Raw genomic sequence first — 18,367 nt, 5'->3', positions numbered from 1 at the left:
ACAAAGTTCCTTTATCTGAAATTCAAATTTAACTGGTACTTTTATTTGGTAAGTGCTGCAATGCTAAAAAGTCCCTGGCCTCTGCCAGCCCAGCCCCAAGGAAGCCAGAGAAGGGAAAAGAGGAGGAGGAAGCCCTCACACCGGGGCTGCAGGGGGACAACAGCAAAACAGCCAACCCACCACTGCACACACCTGCACCAACAGTTAAAAACTTTGTCTTCCCTACATTTATTTTACAAGTCAGTACTGTTTTTATTAGCTAATGTGAGCAAGTGCTGGGTCTTCCAAAAGTCGTCACCCACGGCTTCATTTCTGCGGTCACCAGGGAACCGACCCGAGGCATCTGAAATAGAGGGGCTGGTTGCCATTTGGGGGTGTGGGGAGGGGGCAGTGGCGGTGGCTTCCTATGGGAAACCCGCAGCAGGACCAAGACCCGGACTGGGCTGCACTCTCAGGCCCTTGACGCCCTCCGGGCCCCAGCTGCGCACCCCCTGGACAGCACCCTCCCCTGCCGGGAGCTGCCACACCGCCCGGGGTCGGCTGTGTGCCAGGAAGACTCGCCACCCGCCGCCCCTCCACTGGCTGACTGGCCGCCCTCGCCCAGGCCAAGACTGCGCCAGCCTGCGCGGCCCTAATGATCCGTGACCGCGCAGACACCGGCTCCTGGCCTCCCCCAGCGGCTGGCTGCGCTGCTCGACCTTCCTCTGCAAACCCAAGGGCCTGGGTCGGGGGAGGGCAGCAGGCTGGGGGTCCTTCCCCATCCCTGGCCTCCAGTAGGGGGCAGGCGATTGGCTCCCTGCAGGCACCTGCCCAGGTGAGGTGGGCCAAGGACACGCATGAGGACAGACACACACACACACACACACATACACACACACACACACACACACACACACAATCTCGGCCCTGGCTGGGGCCCAGGCGTGCATTCTGCCAATCCACCCCCCTCCCTGGGTTAATAATGATCAGGCCCGAGGCTGTGCCAGCTGTTCCAGGTAGAAGGCAGCAGCACCATTGAGACGCCGTGTGAACCCCATCCCCCAACTCCTAAAACCCCAGGTTGCCCGCAAACAAGAAAGCAGAGGGTCCCAGGGCACATTTCTCATGGGAGGGGGTGGTGCCCCTACCCCATACACAGAGGCAGAGAGATGGGAGCTGGCTGCTCCAGGGAGGGGCTGTCCTGCCTCTAAACTGTCAGGCCTCTCCGAGGTTTGCCTCCCCTCCACCCCCACCTTCCCCCTCCTGGTCTAGCCATCACTCAGCTAATCCTGTTTGTTTTCTGCTTTGCGCTTCTCACTGTCTGACGTTATATATATTTGTTACTGCCTCTCCCTTGTTATGGACGTTCTCATTCACTGCTATGGTCCCAGCACCTGCAGCAGTACCCGACCCGCGAGACTCTTAATAACCTTGGTGGACACCATGATAGAAATCGCCTCAGCTGAAGAGAGCTGCTTGGCCCAGAATCACACAGGCCCTTCCCAGGGGGGCCCACGGGCTGATGGAGGTGCAGCTTCTGGGCCCCACCCAGGACAGCAGCGGAGGGCAGGTATAGCTCCAAGGGGTACGTGGGGTTGGCCGAGGGCATCGGTCGTCCTCCCTGTGCCCCATTCCCTCATCTCTGCCCTGCTTTCCACAGGTGTTGGTCCAGGGACACCCCTTAAACAGCCCACTCCACAATCTTAGTCTCAGAGTCACTTGCCAGGAAGCCAAACCACAACAATAAGCATTTGTGGAAAGAAAGAGGAGAGACAGGAAGAAAGAAAAAGCTTTGACCCTTTACTGTTAATCATTTTCCACCTCCAAAGAGGACCTCAGATTTACCTACTTCCCTCCACATGCAATGCCACCACCGTAATCAAAGCCAGCACCCTCTGTCGTTTGGAACCCCTGGTTTGTCTTTGCAGCAGACACAGTAGGTACTCACCCCAGACCCTCTCAGCCTCCTCCGGGCTCATCTGCAGCTGGGGGGTGGGGGTGGGCTTGCAGCGCCCCACCCCCCCAGGGCTTCCTTCCATAGCATGATAGCTTGCTCAGCCCTTGAGCTGGGCAGCAGGCAGTGTTACAGATTTAACACCCAAGTGACCCTCCTCAACCAATGAGAACAAGACTCATCGATAAGTAACCACCCCCCCTTGGGAGGACAATACCCACAAGACTCCTCTGAGGCCCCCACAAAATTCAGCCTTTCTTCCCAGGCCCACAGTGGTGTCCCATTCATCACCCCCCCCTCTATTTACTGGCTTTTCCCTTTTCTTCTCAGTTACCCCATTCCCTCACTTGTGCTCCCCAAATAAAGACTGCCTACACCCAAATCCCCCTCTCAGCATCTGCTTCTTAGGGAATCCAAACTAGATGAGCGCCCCCCACACATACACACTTGGCCCCAACTTCTACTCTTAACTTCTTTGAGCTTCTGAGTGACAGCACTGCAGGGACACTCACCTTCTTTCAGCTTCTTTCCCGCCACAGAGACTTTACCCCCGTGGCTCAATTTATTCTTCCATTCAACAACTATTCGTTGATTGCCTACCATTTAAAGCACTGGGATACAAGAGTCAGCAAACAAGAGTCAAAGGTCCCGCCCTCTTGGAGCTGACATCCGTCCTCCTGTGCCCCTTCCTCTCCTTCCCCAACACAGATGCCTGCTTCTCTTGTCTCACTTCTACTTACCATTTAAGTCTCAGGTCAAATGGCCCATCCTCAAAAAGATCTTACTGCCCCCTTCCCCATCAACTCTCCCCACCTCCACTCCACACAGAGCCTCTCCTTTCTCATTACACCTGTCACCAGATTTGTCTCTTCCGACATCATGCCCACTCCACAAGCACAAAACAATGCCCATTGCTCTCTCCTGTGCCTTTGGCACTGTGCTTGGTACCTAGTGAATGAACCAATAAATGAATGAGTGAGTGAATGAACGAATGAATGACCTAATGGTACCATTGTCATGAAGGAAAGGTAAGAGGAGAAATGCAAAACTCATCCTTGTGCATGGGCAGAGAAAGGCAGATGAGATATTTTTCACAGTAACCAGTACTGGTGACTGAGATGACAGTAAATTTTGGAGTCCTAGTCCATCAGATAGCAGCAAGAATGTCCCCGAGGTCAGGGGAGAATGGCAGGGGGCATACACAATGAGATGCAAAAAAGGCAGTCCACCAAAACCAAACTATTTATTCCTCCTTTACCATCTCCCAGCCACAGAAAGGCAGAAATGGAAGGTATCCCAGGAAACATCTATCCTCTTAACACACAAGTGAGGAAACCAAAACCCAGAGAGGCGCTTTCTAGTGAAGATCCTATGATTAGTGACAAGCCTCCAAATGCTGAACTCACTGCCCATTGTTTGTTAAAACCAGAGCCTCAGGCTGGTCCATTCCAGGCTGTAGGCTCAGATTCCCACAGCACTGTCCTCAACTTGAGCAGCTCATTGTCCAGGAGAGATGGCTTTCAGGCTCTATATCAGCAATCAGTGATGTGTAGGATGCCTATACCCCTGTCCTTGTAGCCTGGTACTGCCACATTTCCTTTCTCCCTCCAAAGGACTGCTCTGGGGAGACCACCCAGACTCCACCTTTCTAGAATTTGTGCTTTGGACTCCAACAACCCTTCCCAGGATTGAACTTTTGCTTTACTCCTGCATGTTCAGGACTCCTCAAAGAAACTCAGTGCTCCCAGGTGCTCTGTGCATCTGGAAATGACTCAGTAAAGGCAAGCCTCCCCTAATGGACACTTACTAGGCTCTGCCCACCCATTTTGGGGTTTGTCCTAGCATCAAACCTCATCCCAAGCTGAACAGCAAATGGTCAGTGACAACTGGGTAACATCCCACCTAAAATCTTTTTATACCTGATCTTCAACATATCAGAGAATAAGCAAACATACAGAAAAAATGATAGCTCACATTTATCAAAGGCTTATTATGTGCCAAGACCCATGTTAAGCATTATATCAGTTTTAATATAACAATTGTATGAGGTGGAAAGTTTTATTATAAACCCCATTTACTTATAAAGAAACTGAGGCTCAGTGAAGTCAAGTGACTTGCCCGAGACCACACAACTAGTAAGTGACAGAACTGGAACTCAAGCCCAGGTCCATCCAACCCCAAGCTCTCAGTTTCCTCCCATCACCAAACCACTCACCCTTTGCCAGAGATCATCCAGGACCTAGACACCAAAAGAGAGGCCAAGTGTGTGCCAGGCACCAACATCTCTTTAGAAGATGGGTGTCCCAGAGCCAATAGATTATCAAAGGATGGTGAGGCCTGATGATACACAGGTAAGGAGAAGTGGTGACTATCACATATGGCCCTATGCTGGTCTCTGAGCTTTGTTCTGGGGCCCAAAGCAAAATGTGACTTGAGAGCCCTCAGCCCCCTTCTCTGTACCATCCATCCCCTTTCCAGCAGCCTTACCCCAAACCCCTTACCTCCCCAGCCACACACAACTGACACCACTCCAACATTATATAGAGAAGTGACTAGGGAGTTAGGGACGTGTTATCCTTCAAGAGCATGCAGTTTTAAAGTGGATGCAGAAGGAGGCAATACTAAAAAGAAGAGTTGATTCCCTACCTTAGAATGCCCCCATCAGTTGTAAGGTGATTTTCACTACTGGCAGTGAAAATACTAAAATTTGTGGATTAGGTAGGTTTTGGAAAACTGGAACAAATTCAGGACCTTTCTTAAAACCACACCACAGTGACTTGAACGTGCTATGTATGTATTCTTGATGGAAGAGAGAGGATGGCATGGCAGTTGGTTCACTGGTAAGTGCATGACTCACAACCCATTCTGAATATGGCACAATCCAAGTGAATAATCAGGACCGCTATATTATTAGTAATGTGGCATTTAGGAATTGTTACAGCACTTTACTTTCTTCCAGGTTTTTTTTAGACTATATCAAAACCTGAGTATCCCCAGGGAATATACTCCCTGACACGGGAATATCATCCATCATGAACACAACAGCTAGGAAAAGAAGCTCGAAAGAAACTGCAGGCTCAAAAGGGCACTTTGCTGAGACAATAGGAAGTTGTGACAGCTTGTAAGATGCTCCCTGTGTTCATTCAAGAAGGTATGCAAACACTGCATCCCCCATGAACTCTTCCTCCACCAGTGTGAGAGAACTGTCTGGCCCAAGGCCAGAGCCCTCCCAGGGCCAGGGGCATCTACCTGCTCCAGTCTACTCAACTGCCATACAAAATGCCACAGACTGAACATCTTAAGCCATAGACTTTTATTTCTTAGGGTTCTAGAGGCTTGGGAAGTTCAAGATCAAGGTGCAGCAGATGGGGTTCCTGGTGAGGACTCTTTCTGGCTTACAGATAACCACCTACTTGCTATGTCCTCACGTGGCTTTTCCTTGGTGTGTGCAAGTGGAGAGAAAGAGAGAGATGTCTCTCTGGTGGATAAGGCCACCAATACCATCATGAGGGCCTTACCTTCATGACATCTAACTCCAATTACCTCCCAAAGATGCCAGCTCCAAATAACATCAGTTTGGGGGTTAGGGCTTCAACATAGGGATTGGGGAGGCAGGGCAGAACACAAACATTCATTCCATAACACCAGTGATGGGAGTGATCAGTATAAAAACTGGTCCTCAGGTGACTGCTGCAAAAACTGGATCATTCATTCATTCATTCATTCATCAAACTAATATTTTTTAGTACTTACTATATACTAGGCATATACTGATATTAATTAGCACTTATATCAGTGTTCTGTAGTGAGGTTCCAATGTTGATTCAAGTAAATCTAGTTCCTGTCTTCATAAAGATAATAGTCTTCAAAATCTGACAACCAGAATCTACGGAAAAGAGAGCACCAGATGTCAGCATAGGTCTGTACAGAGTTCATCGATTCATTCAATATTCAGTGAGTATGACTATAAGCTGGACACAAGGAGAAAACACACATGCTCTCTGCTGTCAGAGAGCTCACAGCCTATGACATAGAAGCAGGTTGCAAACACACTGTGGTTAAGTTCTACAGAGTTGAATCATGACATATGCATGTAACATTTGTGCATGCAATTATACAGCAAAAAAAAGAAAGAAAATCAGATAAACAATACAGTGCTTCACCCACCATTCCTCCCATTAAGCGATGCCCCAGCACTGGCATGAAGTAGGATGTGAAACTAGTGTACCTTCCATGTATTCCACTTGCCTTTATCTCTCTTGGTGTGATCATTGCCTGCTTGACTGACATTTGTTCACTATTAAAAAGCCACATTTTTCTTCACTCAAGGCCCCTAAACTCAAGCCAGCCACTTCATCTGGTCATCAGCCAAAGAAGCGGGATCAGTTTCATCACAGGGTGGGCCAGACTACTTTTTTATTTTTTTAATATATTTATTGTTGCCATATAGTTGACATACAATACTATATTTGTTTCAGGTGTACAGCATAATGATTCCACAATTCTGTACATTACTCGGGGTTCACTGTGGTAAGTGTAGTGGGCTGGACTTGTTGTGGGCTGTGATGCACTTTGTAAGCTTCCCAGACAGTTAATCATTCAAGCTGGGACACCACTGAAAGTGAAGTCAGGCAATGTTGATAATTACACCAGAATAAGAGGCATAAAGCAAGACTGTACTGAGCAATCCAGGAATATGATATCACTATCTATAGGTGACTTCAGGGATTTTTTTCTTCAATCCGAAAAGAGGTTTTTTTATAACAAACAATATGTTTTGTTATACAGGTATTAAGCGGTGAATCACTGGAATCTACCCCCAAAACCAAGAGCACACTGTACACACTATGCTAGCCAACTTGACAACAAATTATACTTTAAAAAAGAATGTTTTCTAGCTTTAACTTTACTTATTTTAAAATAGATTAAAGTTCATAATGATTATTCAAAAAGAACACAGAGAAAAGTCTCCCTCTGACTCCTGTCCTCAGCCACTTAGTTGCCTGTACAGGAACTGGCAGCCTATATATAAATACACACACGTGTGTGTGTGTGTGTGTGTGTGTGTGTGTGTGTGTGTGTGTGTACATATGTATGTACAACTATATTTTACACAAATAAGCATTCACACTGTTCTATACTTATTTTTTTCTCTTCACAGTACAGTTTAGAGATAATTTCATATCGATATGACAAGCTTCCTCCCAATTTACAATGCTTACTATCTCACTGTATGGATGCACATAATTTCTCTAACCAGCCTCCATTGATGGACATATAGACTATGTCCCATCTTCTGCTGCAATGAATGACCTTGACCATACATCATTGTGTATATGTGCCAGTATATCTGTAGAATAAATTCCTGGAAATAGAACTGCTGAGACAAAGGGCATATCAACTCAGATTCTGTTTGGTTGCTCATAACAGAAAAGCCAAAATAATGGTCACTTAAACAAGATAGAGATTTATTTCTCCCTCGAATAAAAGGAGTCTGGCAGTGGGCCATCTGTTTGCCATGGGCTCCCAAATGTCAAGAGGGACCAGGATTCTATCTTTCTGCTGTGCCATTCTCCATTCAAAGCTTATACAACTATGGAGGCCTTCTTTCAGTAAAAGAATACAAAATTACACATACCCATTTAGAGTGAGAAAAAAATAATATATACAAATTCTTAAAAGCTGAAATAACACAAACATCACAACATCTGGGAAAAACAATATAACCTCTCAACCACCCACCATACCTTTATAATAGGTTTTTTTCCTTACTTTTTTTTTTTTTTTTTTTTTTTTTGGCTACATGATCTTTGATCACTTTATCACAGGACAAGATTTTATAATACCTCCTGGAAAATAAATAAAAAGGTAATTGAATTTTTCCTTCAGCACAGCTCGTTAAAATTTATCATTGTTGTTGATAGTTGAAATGCATAAAACACGTGACACATACTATTTCTAGTACTACTACAGATTTTGCCCTACAAATATAGGAATTCTGATAAAGTCTATGATTCACAATGCCTATCAAAAAAAAATATCTGGTGTGTTTATCAATGTATAAGCTAAGTTATTGAACATGTTCCCAATAGGAGAAAGTTCCCATTTTATGTGGCATCAGTGAATACCAAATTCTCCACCTGCAATTTTGTATATCTCTTTAAGTGGGAGAATATTACACAGACTAGCTTCTGGCTCCATACATTTTAACCTTTTTTCCTCTTCCACTACCAAAGATTTCTGATGCTGGGTATAGGACTCGTTCACATTGGGATATGACTTGGTATCCAAAGCAGGGGGAGCCGGCCCAGTGACCAGCAGGGGTGTTCCATGGAAGCCATTCCCACAAAAGGATGACGAGCAAATGACTGCAAACCACAGAAGCGTGTCCAGTTAAACACCAACTAAATGCAACCCCAGTTCCTCTTCTTCCTGGCTGGGTCCTCCAAATTCCCATGACCATTCCAATGCCAGCCAACCCAAGGGAAAGCGTGACACAAGGAAAAGCAGAATAGAAATAGACAACAGGCTGAGCCATTTGCAGTTAGAATATGTTACTTCTGCAAAGATGGTCACAAGAGCACCTGACCATGTGAACATGCTAAGGCTCTCCGGGGCAATGCCTGTGCAAGTGAAGGGCTCTGAAGGCTCAGCTCCCTTACCTGCATGGTAAAATGCCCCTGGCCAGCAAGGTTCTGGATTCAGACTGATCAATCACACACCCATGATTTGGAAGATTGAAGGGAGGCAAACGCCCTTGTTCTTTTGCCAGTGGCAGTTGCTGGGGCATCTGTTTCAGCATTCATGACTTTTTGCACTGGCTATAAGGCTCCACATTGTGCAGTCCATCCATCACCCACTTTGGATCTCCAGGCTGGATAGGGCAGCTGGGTAGGTCCAGGAAGAGCTTTCACCTGCTCTTTGTTTCAATGTAATGTCAGTTCTGGTCTCACACATGCAGGAAAGAAAAGAATACAATGAACACCTACCTATGTACTATCCCACCCAGTTTCAGCCATCATTAATATTTTGTCATTTTTGCCTCATAATTGAATCATTTTATGGTAAATTAAAAAGACCATGACAGTTCACCCCTAAATACATATCTCCAAAGAGTAGGGACAGTTCTTCAATTAACAAGACCAATAATATCCCTAATAAAAGTAGCAACAATTCACTAATACCACCTAAAACTCACTTCATATTCAAATTTCTACAACTGTCCTAAAAATACATTTTAGAGTTGTTTCTTTGAAACAAGGATCCAACAGGTTCATACAATGTATTTGTTCGTTATGCCTCTTAAGTCTTGTCTTATTTGGAACAATCCCCCTCATGACATTGACTCTTTGAAGAGATCAGGCCTGCTGTCATGTAGAATGTCCCACATTCTAAATACATCTATTTCCTTAGGCTGTCGTTTAGTTATCCCTGGTATTTCCTGTAAAATGAGGTAGATCAAAAGGCTTGGAGGTTTTTCAGGTCAGATTTATTGAGGTATAATTTATATATTGTAAACATCATCCTTTTTACTTTACAGTTCTTTGCATTTTGACAAATGCAAACAGTCATGTAATCTAAAAGCTTGGTTTGATTCAGATTTTACACCACTGGTCAAAATAGTTTACAGTGATGCTGTGAACTTTCCATTGAACTTCTTATCACATCCTTAGGTAATGTCTAGTTGTCCCACTATTAATGATACTAATTTTGAACATTGGGTTCCTGTAGCTTTCTGATCTCTGAACGTGTATTAGTTTTCTATTGCTGTGCAACAAATTACTACAAACTTAGAGACTTAAGGCAACACCTACTTATTAACTCAGTTCTGCAGGTGGGAAGTCAGGCATGGCATTGCTACGTTCTCTGCTCAGGGTACCACAAGGCTAAAATCAAGGTGTCAGCAGGCTCCATTCTCATCTGGAGCCCAGGCTCCTCTTCTAACCTCATTGAAGTTGTTGGTGGAATTCAGTTCTGACTGATCTTGATTGTCAAGGGAAAATAAGACTGATGCTACTCAGTGGTGACCTGAGAGGCATATGTCTGGAATGACAGGATTCCTTGGGATGCCTACTTGTCCATTAGGAAAAGTTAATGGAAAACTATAGTAACCAAACACAGGCAGAATCACCAAGAGAGTACATCCTTCAGGAAGGCAGGCTTGGATCATTCCACCAGATAGAATACCCTGACTAGCTGAATGCTGGCTGAGGGCAAAAGGAATAGGAATAGATGGCAGAGGCAGGAAGTTATAATGACCAAAATGTAGTAAACATGCATATATATTCTTCCTGGTTTTGTTAAGTATTTTCTTCCTCTTTCCTCCCCCTGTTATTTTACATAAGGGGTGTTAGTGGTAGCTGACCTTATAATGTAGTCTTTAGAATATCAGATGGATTGTGACTGAACTAGAAGGGGAAAAAAACATTCAGCCAGAGATGGGCACCGTGACTGACAACAGAGTGGCTACCTTCTTGTTTGCATTATTTTGTGTAACTATGCTTTCTTTTAGATGGAAGCATGTTGTTGAATTGTTGCTTCTGGAAATTTAAATATGGACAAAAGGGTACATATGGATACTGGGAAGCCAAAGGGCTGGATCATATGAGATGCTATCTACTGGCATTCAGCACCCCTTTCAATGCCCTCCTATATTCTCCCACAGGGAGATATATATATAGAACACAGGGGTTAGAAACTCAGGAACTACACTTCCCAGATTTTCTTCCCAACTGGAAGTTGGGTTTGGTTTCCCAAACAATCAGTTTTTGCCAATGAAGTGTGTTCACAGTGAAACACAAAAGACTAAAGGGATAGAAGCTGTTCTTAATCTGGTTCTGATGGCAGCCAACACACATAGGCTTTGGCCACTGTGAGTTTTGCAATAGTAAGCCTATCACTGGCTTCAGGACTACAAGGCAGCTGTGACTTGAGCTGTGACTTCCTAGTCTCTGGATGGCAGCTTGGGGCAGTGTGACCAAAAAAAGAGAAAAAAATCATTGCATAATCCTATCATCCTAAATTTGGTTCTTTTAGTCCATCCAGTGGACGCCATCATCTAAGTCCCTTTATTAAATCCCTTTCTGCTTGAAATACCTCAAGTCATTCTGATTCCCTGAAGACTGATAAACTCTTCCATAGTGTTTATACTAATTTGCATTTCTATCGGCAAAGTTGGAAACCGCCACTTTTTCTCATAGCCTAAGCAACACAGTGTATTACTAAACTTTTTGTCTTCTGACTAATGTCTTAGGTGGAAAAGGTATCTTAGTGCAATTTAGTTTGCATTTCATTCATTCAGTGACAATGAACATCTTTCCATTTCATTCATTCAGTGACAATGAACATCTTTCCATGTGTTTAGAAACCATGAGGATAAGGGCACCTGGGTGGCTAGTTGGTTAAGCATCTGACTCTTGATTTTGGCTCAGGTCATGATCTCAACATTTGTGAGTTCAAGCCCCGCATCAGGCTCTGCGCTGACAGCACAGAACGTGCTTGGGATTCTCTGTGTCCCTTTCTCTCTATCCCTCCCCTGCTTGTGCTCTCTCTCTCTCAAAAATAAATAAACATTTTTTTTAGGGGCGCCTGGATGGCTCAGTCGGTGAAGCGTCTGACTTCAGCTCGGGTCATGATCTCACAGTTTGTGAGTTTGAGCCCCACGTCGGGCTCTGTGCTAACAGCTCAGAGCCTGAAGCCTGCTTCAGATTGTGTCTTCCTCTCTCTCTCTCTGCCTCTTCCCCACTCATGCTCTCTCTCTCTCTCTTAAAAATAAACATTAAAAAATATTAAATAAACTTTTTTTTAAAAGAAGCCATGATGATTGCTTTCTCTGTGCATTGTGCCACTAGCTTGCTGTCACACAGCTGCAACCTCAAGGCTTGGACCCCAGGCCCCTAATCACACCAGGTCACCAAAGACCTCCACGTTGCCAAATCCAGTTGTCAACCTTTGATTCTTTTATTTATACTACTAGCAACATTTAACAAAAATGGCCGTGCCTCTTCTTTGAGACACTTGCTGTCCGTGGCCTCCAGAGCTCATACTGTCCTCCTTTTCCTAACTCACACTTCTTTTTGTATGTTCCATCTCATCTCCCCAGCTCTGTACTATCTGGTTGCCTTGGGCCTCTCAGGCCTCACGCCTTCTTGGTTGATACCCAATCATCTATGATCTTGCCCAGGCTCATGACTTTCAACATTTCTACACTGAGGGTCCCAAATTTATATCTCTAGCTCCAACCTCTCCTACTCGAAATGACCACTTGATGTTTAAAAGTCATCTCAGTAACTATGTCCAAACCAAGCTCAACTCCTCCCTTACAAAAAAATAGAAACTATGGGGCACCTGGGTGGCTCAGTCGGTTAAGTGTCTGACTTTGACTCAGGTCATGACCTCATGGTTTGTGAGTTTGACCCCCACATCAGGTTCTGGGCTCCCTCTCTCTCTGCTCCTCCCCCCGCCTCAAAAATAAATAAACATTAAAAAAAAATAGAACCTTCGCCTCCCACTGTTCTCAGTTAATAGCACAGCACCTTCTCACCAGCCACCCAGGCCACAAACCAGGCAAAAACCAGGACTCCTTGATTCCTCTCCCCCATTACTCCTCATCCAATCCTCGGCAACCTACTGGGTCTACTTTAAAGGTCTATCCAGAACAGGATGTTTGCAGTCCCATCATGGGTCCTGGCTTATTGTAGTGGCCTCCAAATGATCTCCCTGCTTTCACTCTTGCCCCCTACCAACTACTCACAGCATCCCTGCCAAAATTATTCCACTAAAACATAAGTCACATATGGGGCACCTGGGTGGCTCAGTGGGTTAAGCATCTGACTTCGGCTCAGGTCACGATCTCACTGTTTGTGAGTTTCAGCCCCGCGTTGGGCTCTGTGCTGACAGCAGAGCCTGGAACCTGCTTCGGATTCTGTGTCTCACTCTCTCTCTCTCTCTCTCTTCCTCCCCCGCTCGTGCTCTGTCTTTATCTCCCCAAAATAAATAGAGATTAAAAAAAAAAAACATATGTCACATCCAGTCACTCTAGTCAAAACACCCCACTGGATTCCCATATTACTCTAAGTACCTTCCAGCTCTTACAATAGCCTACCAAGCCCTTCTTGATCTGCCCTCCTGGCTAACAAGTCTCCAATCTTACTGCTACTGCTTTCCCTTTCCTATTCTCCACTCCAGCTATACAAGCCTCCTTGTACCTCAGATCCACCAAGCACATGCCAGCCTCAGGGCTTTTGCACTTGCTGTTCCCTCTGCCTGGAATGATCTCCTAGAAGGCCAAGCTGCCAGCTCCCTCATCTCTTAGGGGTTCAAATGCCATCTCATTGAGGAAGCCTTTCTTATTTAACCTAGTCGCTTCTGCCCTCCCTCCAGGAATTCCCACCCCCTCTTCCTGCTTTCTCATCACAGCATGACAAGATTTGAGCCCCTGTCGGCCAACACCACAACCTCTCCCTTCCCAACAGGGTTTGTAAACTCTGTGAGAATGAGGATTTCAGGCTATTTTATTCTTTGCTAAATCCCTAGCACCTAGAATGGTGCTTGACACATAACAGGCACTCTGTAAGTATCTACGTGAATAAATGAATGAATAAAGCTAATATATAGCCGAGAGGACACTCATGTAAACAGAACCAGGAGATGTAGCTTTGGGAAGCCATGGGAGTGGATGAAATTACCTTGGAGGGAGGAGGTAAAGCTACAGACGGGAAATATGAACTCACAAGCCGTGCAAAGTGTCTAACCTGGAGATGAAGAGTTTAGTGAGAACAGGATGAAAATGCTGTAGAGCAGGTGACGGTTAAGAGTAACAGCCGACGCATAAAACACGTCAGGCACCCTGTATGTATTAAATTACAACAACCCGATGTGTTCAATACTGTTACTATTCCTAATGTTACAGACAACTAAATGAGTACCAAACGACCCTGCCCGGGGTCGTTTGGCAAAACTGGGGTCTGAAGCTGGGCTTTAGTCTTTATGTTTTTACTATGACTTCTTTGATGAGAGCTGATCAGGACTGTACCAAGGTTGTGGACGATCCCATCTCCAGTCTCCATCTCTGTGCTCACCACGAAATATAGGAAGAGCATACATGGAGCGAGGCAATGTGGCCTTCTGAAGGGCAGAAACACGTTACCAGAACGAGCTCTGGGCAGAGGACCAGCATGGGTTCCTGGCCTGGCTTTGCTACTAACTCTTTGGACCTTTGGCCTGGTTACTGAACACTCTGACTGTCCCCTGCCCCATTGTGCAAAGAGTGGGCTGGCTCACATAATCCCTCGAGTTCCTTCTGGCTTGGAAATTCCACAGTCTAGAGTCAAGGGAGATTAGCACATAGGACAGAGGCACCTTTCCTGTAACACCAGCTACAAGGCCAAAGGGAAAAATCAATAAATAATTGGGGCCTGCCAGACAGACTTTTCTGATGGAATCGACAGCTCTAAGAAGGTTACTAAGAACTAGGGCCTTGGAAAAGGGAGCTATGGAGAAGCCTGGGCAGCTAAAATGTAGTCCCCATAGGGTGGCGCTGCACATTTTGGATGCGTGTTCATTACTAGGGTTCTTCTTCTTTTTGGCATTATAATTATTAGTAAAAATAACAATGTTGGAGACTCTACAACATGTCAGGGGAGAGGCCAAGAATAAAATTTAATTCCTGAAAGCCTGGATTGTAGAAAACATAAATCTAAAAAGGAGGAAAATACAGTTAAAACCTAAAAAGAAAAAAATAAGCTGAAGCTTGTGTTGATTTCTCCACACACCTGTCCATAATCTGTGCGTATGCACATGTGCACATACACACGTCCACATGGGCACACCTAGGAGAACATGTGTGTCTATATATACCCATAGGAGTGGCCAGGTATATATTTTTCTATTGGAGCCTGGCTCTTTAAAATGGGGGATAATGACACTGAAAATTATTCTAAGCTTTTCAAAGACATAAATGACCAAGCTGCCTCCTGACTCCTGAATTACATTACCCAGAAAGAACTTAATAACATGCTATTATCGCTTCTCCTCACTGACAGGATTTCGGGGCTGAAAAGACAAACAAGAAGTACGTTCGTAATCACCAGCACAGTCACCTCTGCTGAGCTGCGACCACAGCTAATTCCAGGTAAGTGCTGTAGGGTGGAAGGAAGCCTGGGGCTGGCAATGCGACTTGGTGCTTGGTAATTGTCACCAGTTCAGTTGAGCTGTCACCAGCTGCGAGGGGGCTACAGGAAGCTCATGGAGCCAACGGAGAATCCCACAGGGTGAAGGGTAGAGAGACTGCATTATGGGAACCAAAATATAATTTCTTAGTTCAACTCACATAATGTACATAAAATTCCTTACAAACTGCAAAAGTGCTCTACCAATGTGACTATGAACAGAAAGGGACATCATTAAAGGGTCTTGTTTGGTTAGGGCTGCCATGTACAGCTGTATAGGCTGTGTACTGCTCAACTTCTGAAAATGTCATTAGTCTATGAGAATGGTGCCCCCTGGAATTGTGCATTGTGGCAGCTCTGTTAGTTGATGTAGGGCTTAGTTAGCTGATGAAGTCCACTATAGGGGCTGCTTTTTTTCCTCCTGGATAATGCTTAAGTCCCAGTGATGAACCATCGAAGTGTGCTTCAGGGTAATTAAAAGGCAATTACAATTAAGATCCTTGAGGACAGGAGTCATGTCTTATTCACTCAGTATCCTAAATCTTATGATTAGTATATAAGTGTTCATAAAAAAGTTTGTTAAAAATAAGAATGGATGGATATTGAATGAATGAATCAGATAGAGACTCATGGGGGTCAACTCCTGGGGAAAATCGGTTATAGTGATCACAGAATATGTTTAGCTCAGAAAGTGCAACTGTACATTCCATGCCTCCTCTTCCATGACTTGGATTATGACAAGGCTTTAGTGAAGGGCCGTGGACATGTCATGAGTTCAATAAGAGTTTGTTTAAGATTTATGATGTAGCTCACCCAACGGTAGGTGCTATTGCCTCGCATGGTGGTAATAACACTGGGGTCAGCAAACAGAGCATAGGTCATGATCCCTGCCATCAAGGATCTTACAATTTAGACAGTTTAGTCAGATATGGGTTTATGGAGAAGTGAAATAATGCTATCAGGTAGTACGTCCCAAATATCAAGGAATAGCAAAGATGATAAATATCATAGGAGTTCAGGGCAGAAAGCACAGGATATCTGCTCTGCCACCTGCTGTATGGTCATGAGAAAATTACTTAACTGTTCTGTCCCTCTCCAAGCTTGTAAGGCTGATGTAAGACTAGTCATGCTTACCATGCAAGGTCTTTGAACAAAAGAGTAAAACAGGTAAGTATTTAAAGCCCAGTGCCTGGCACGTGGTAGAACTTTCCAGAATGTTGGTTCCTATATAAGAACTTTTCAGTCACAAGTGACAGAATACCAGCTGATCCCAACTTAAGCCAAAAAGGGAGGCGGGGTGGTATTTTGTATATACTCACAAAGTGAAGCTGAAAAGGCTTCAGGCATAATGGTATCCAGGAGCTCAACTGATATCACTAGTGCTCTGCCTGCATTTCCGTTTCTCAGACAAGATTTCTCTAGGGATAGGAATAGCTGTCAGCAGTCAGGGTCCAGCTTAGCCTCAGAAGGAAGAGCTTCTCTCCCCAGAAATTGGGAGGAGGAAAGTCTCAGGGAGAACTCCGACTGGTCCGGCACAGCTCATCCAACCATGTCTTACCCGATGAATATGGTCAGAGGAACGAGATGACCCAGTTGATGAGGGCTGGGTTGTGTGCAGACTCGTGTGTATGGGGGTGGGGGGGTTAGCTCTATCTAAACCACCTGCAATGAATTTGAGAGAGAAAGGGCTAGTTCTTGAGTGTGCTCAGAAGAAATAAATAAAAGAGCTGCATGTTTCTACCAAAAATAGGAGAGCTCGTAGTTCTTTACAGAAGCAACAACAAAAAAAAAATTATTTCTATTGGTTTCATATGCAAACACTATGTGTATGTGTGCAAATTCCCAGAGTAGCTGCACAGAGATGGAACCCACCTGACCCCTGGAGCCGGGACTTTGCGACCCCTGGCGAGCAGGCACAGTGCTGCAGTCACTCACCGCGAGGGGGCGGGCAGGAAAGCCCACCAGATGGGGTCTCTAGCGGCTTGGGGGAGGTCAGAAGCCGAGCCCTGGTTTGAGGGGAGACGGTGGCGTGGGAAGGGCGGGGAGGCAGTGCGGAGCCCCGGCTGGCTGACCTCCCGTCTTCTATGCCTCAGACTCGTTTCTGCAGGGGCTACGGAGGGTCCCACTGTCTACTCCGGACACGCGCTGGGCCAGGGACATCCTAGCCCCCAGAAAGAGGCTCGGGCGACACCTAACTGCTCACGGTCAGAGCAGCGCGGAGCGTCCCCTCGGAGACACGAGCAGCCCGGGTGGCCGTGACCGCCGATCGCGATCGCCGGCCAGCGACTGGGCCAGGCGTCCGCACGACCTCACGGCCACCACACAGGCCCGCCAGCCCCCTGAGACGCCGCGACAGCCTCCTCCCCTAACGTTCTGTTCCCTTTTCACGTCTTGGAAAGAAAGGGGGGTGGGGGTGGGGGTGTACTGTTTATCTAGCATCCTGTTACTGTGGCCTTGAGTAACCAAGCATTTATGTCACAGAGCGGGCGGGGGAAGGGGCGCGGAGAGCGGGAGAGAGAGAGAGAGAGGGAGAGGAATCAAGCCCGGCATAAAATTTGCCATCACAATCGTCATTTCAAATCATTTATCATGCATTCGTTTGTCAGTGCATATCTATCTAAACTCTGTTTAGGACACGGCAGTTAAGCGAACAGGCCCCAGAGTGGGAATGCACAGGTCCACACCCCAGCTCTCCTCTGCGCGGCACCTGGCATTTAGAAACTATTAATGCCATCGGCTTTATGGTGCTCATAAGCACCACAAAGTGTTTATGAGGGGCTGCCCTCAACAAGGCCCAAAGTATCTCAACTCCAACCTAGAAACGCATTTTGGAGTAAACGTATTTTGGAGTATTTGTAAAAATATCTACCGGACTGCCCTAGGCATGTAGAAATCACGTGATGTCATAGGCTGATTCTAACATGGCCCCCAAAATTCCCCCACCCCCAATACAACCCTACACGTCTTGTATAACCCCCTTCCTTTAGATGTGGGTGAGACTGTGAATATGATGTCACTTCATAATTCTGTTATGTTAAAGGATTTTTGCAGTATCGTTGATTCAGAACTCACCCAAATAGAGATTATCCTGGTGGGCCTGGCTTAATCAGGTGAGCCCTTAAGGGGGCGGAGTCCTTCCCGAAGTTAGACACTTTCCTGCCTTAAAGAAGCAAACAGACATGTTGTGAACTGCCTGTGGAAACTGCCTGTGAGAGCTGAGGGCCTCAATCCTCTAATCACAAGGAACTGAATTCCACCAACAACC

The 18,367-nt window shown here is 45.7% G+C and overlaps 1 long non-coding RNA gene across 2 annotated transcripts; it reads right to left on the bottom strand.

The window, feature by feature from the left end:
• Positions 1-227: 227 nt before the first annotated feature.
• LOC132670150 (uncharacterized) lies at positions 228-18,025 on the bottom strand. Of its 2 annotated transcripts, none has more exons than XR_009606469.3 (6): positions 16,975-18,025; positions 15,022-15,220; positions 8,596-8,876; positions 5,687-5,819; positions 2,446-2,529; positions 228-343 (listed from the first exon to the last, which is right to left on the bottom strand). It is a non-coding gene; the product is annotated as an uncharacterized LOC132670150 (long non-coding RNA). The 2 variants fall into 2 exon arrangements; XR_009606468.3 differs by having other exon boundaries at positions 15,034-15,220; positions 16,975-18,023.
• Positions 18,026-18,367: the final 342 nt, after the last annotated feature.

The sequence above is a fragment of the Panthera onca genome, chromosome B3 (genome assembly GCF_046562875.1).
Source record: "Panthera onca isolate mPanOnc1 chromosome B3, mPanOnc1 haplotype 2, whole genome shotgun sequence".
NCBI classification, from domain to species: Eukaryota; Metazoa; Chordata; class Mammalia; order Carnivora; family Felidae; genus Panthera; species Panthera onca.
Note: the sequence above shows the minus strand (reverse complement) of the source record. Positions and strands in the feature narration are given on the sequence as shown.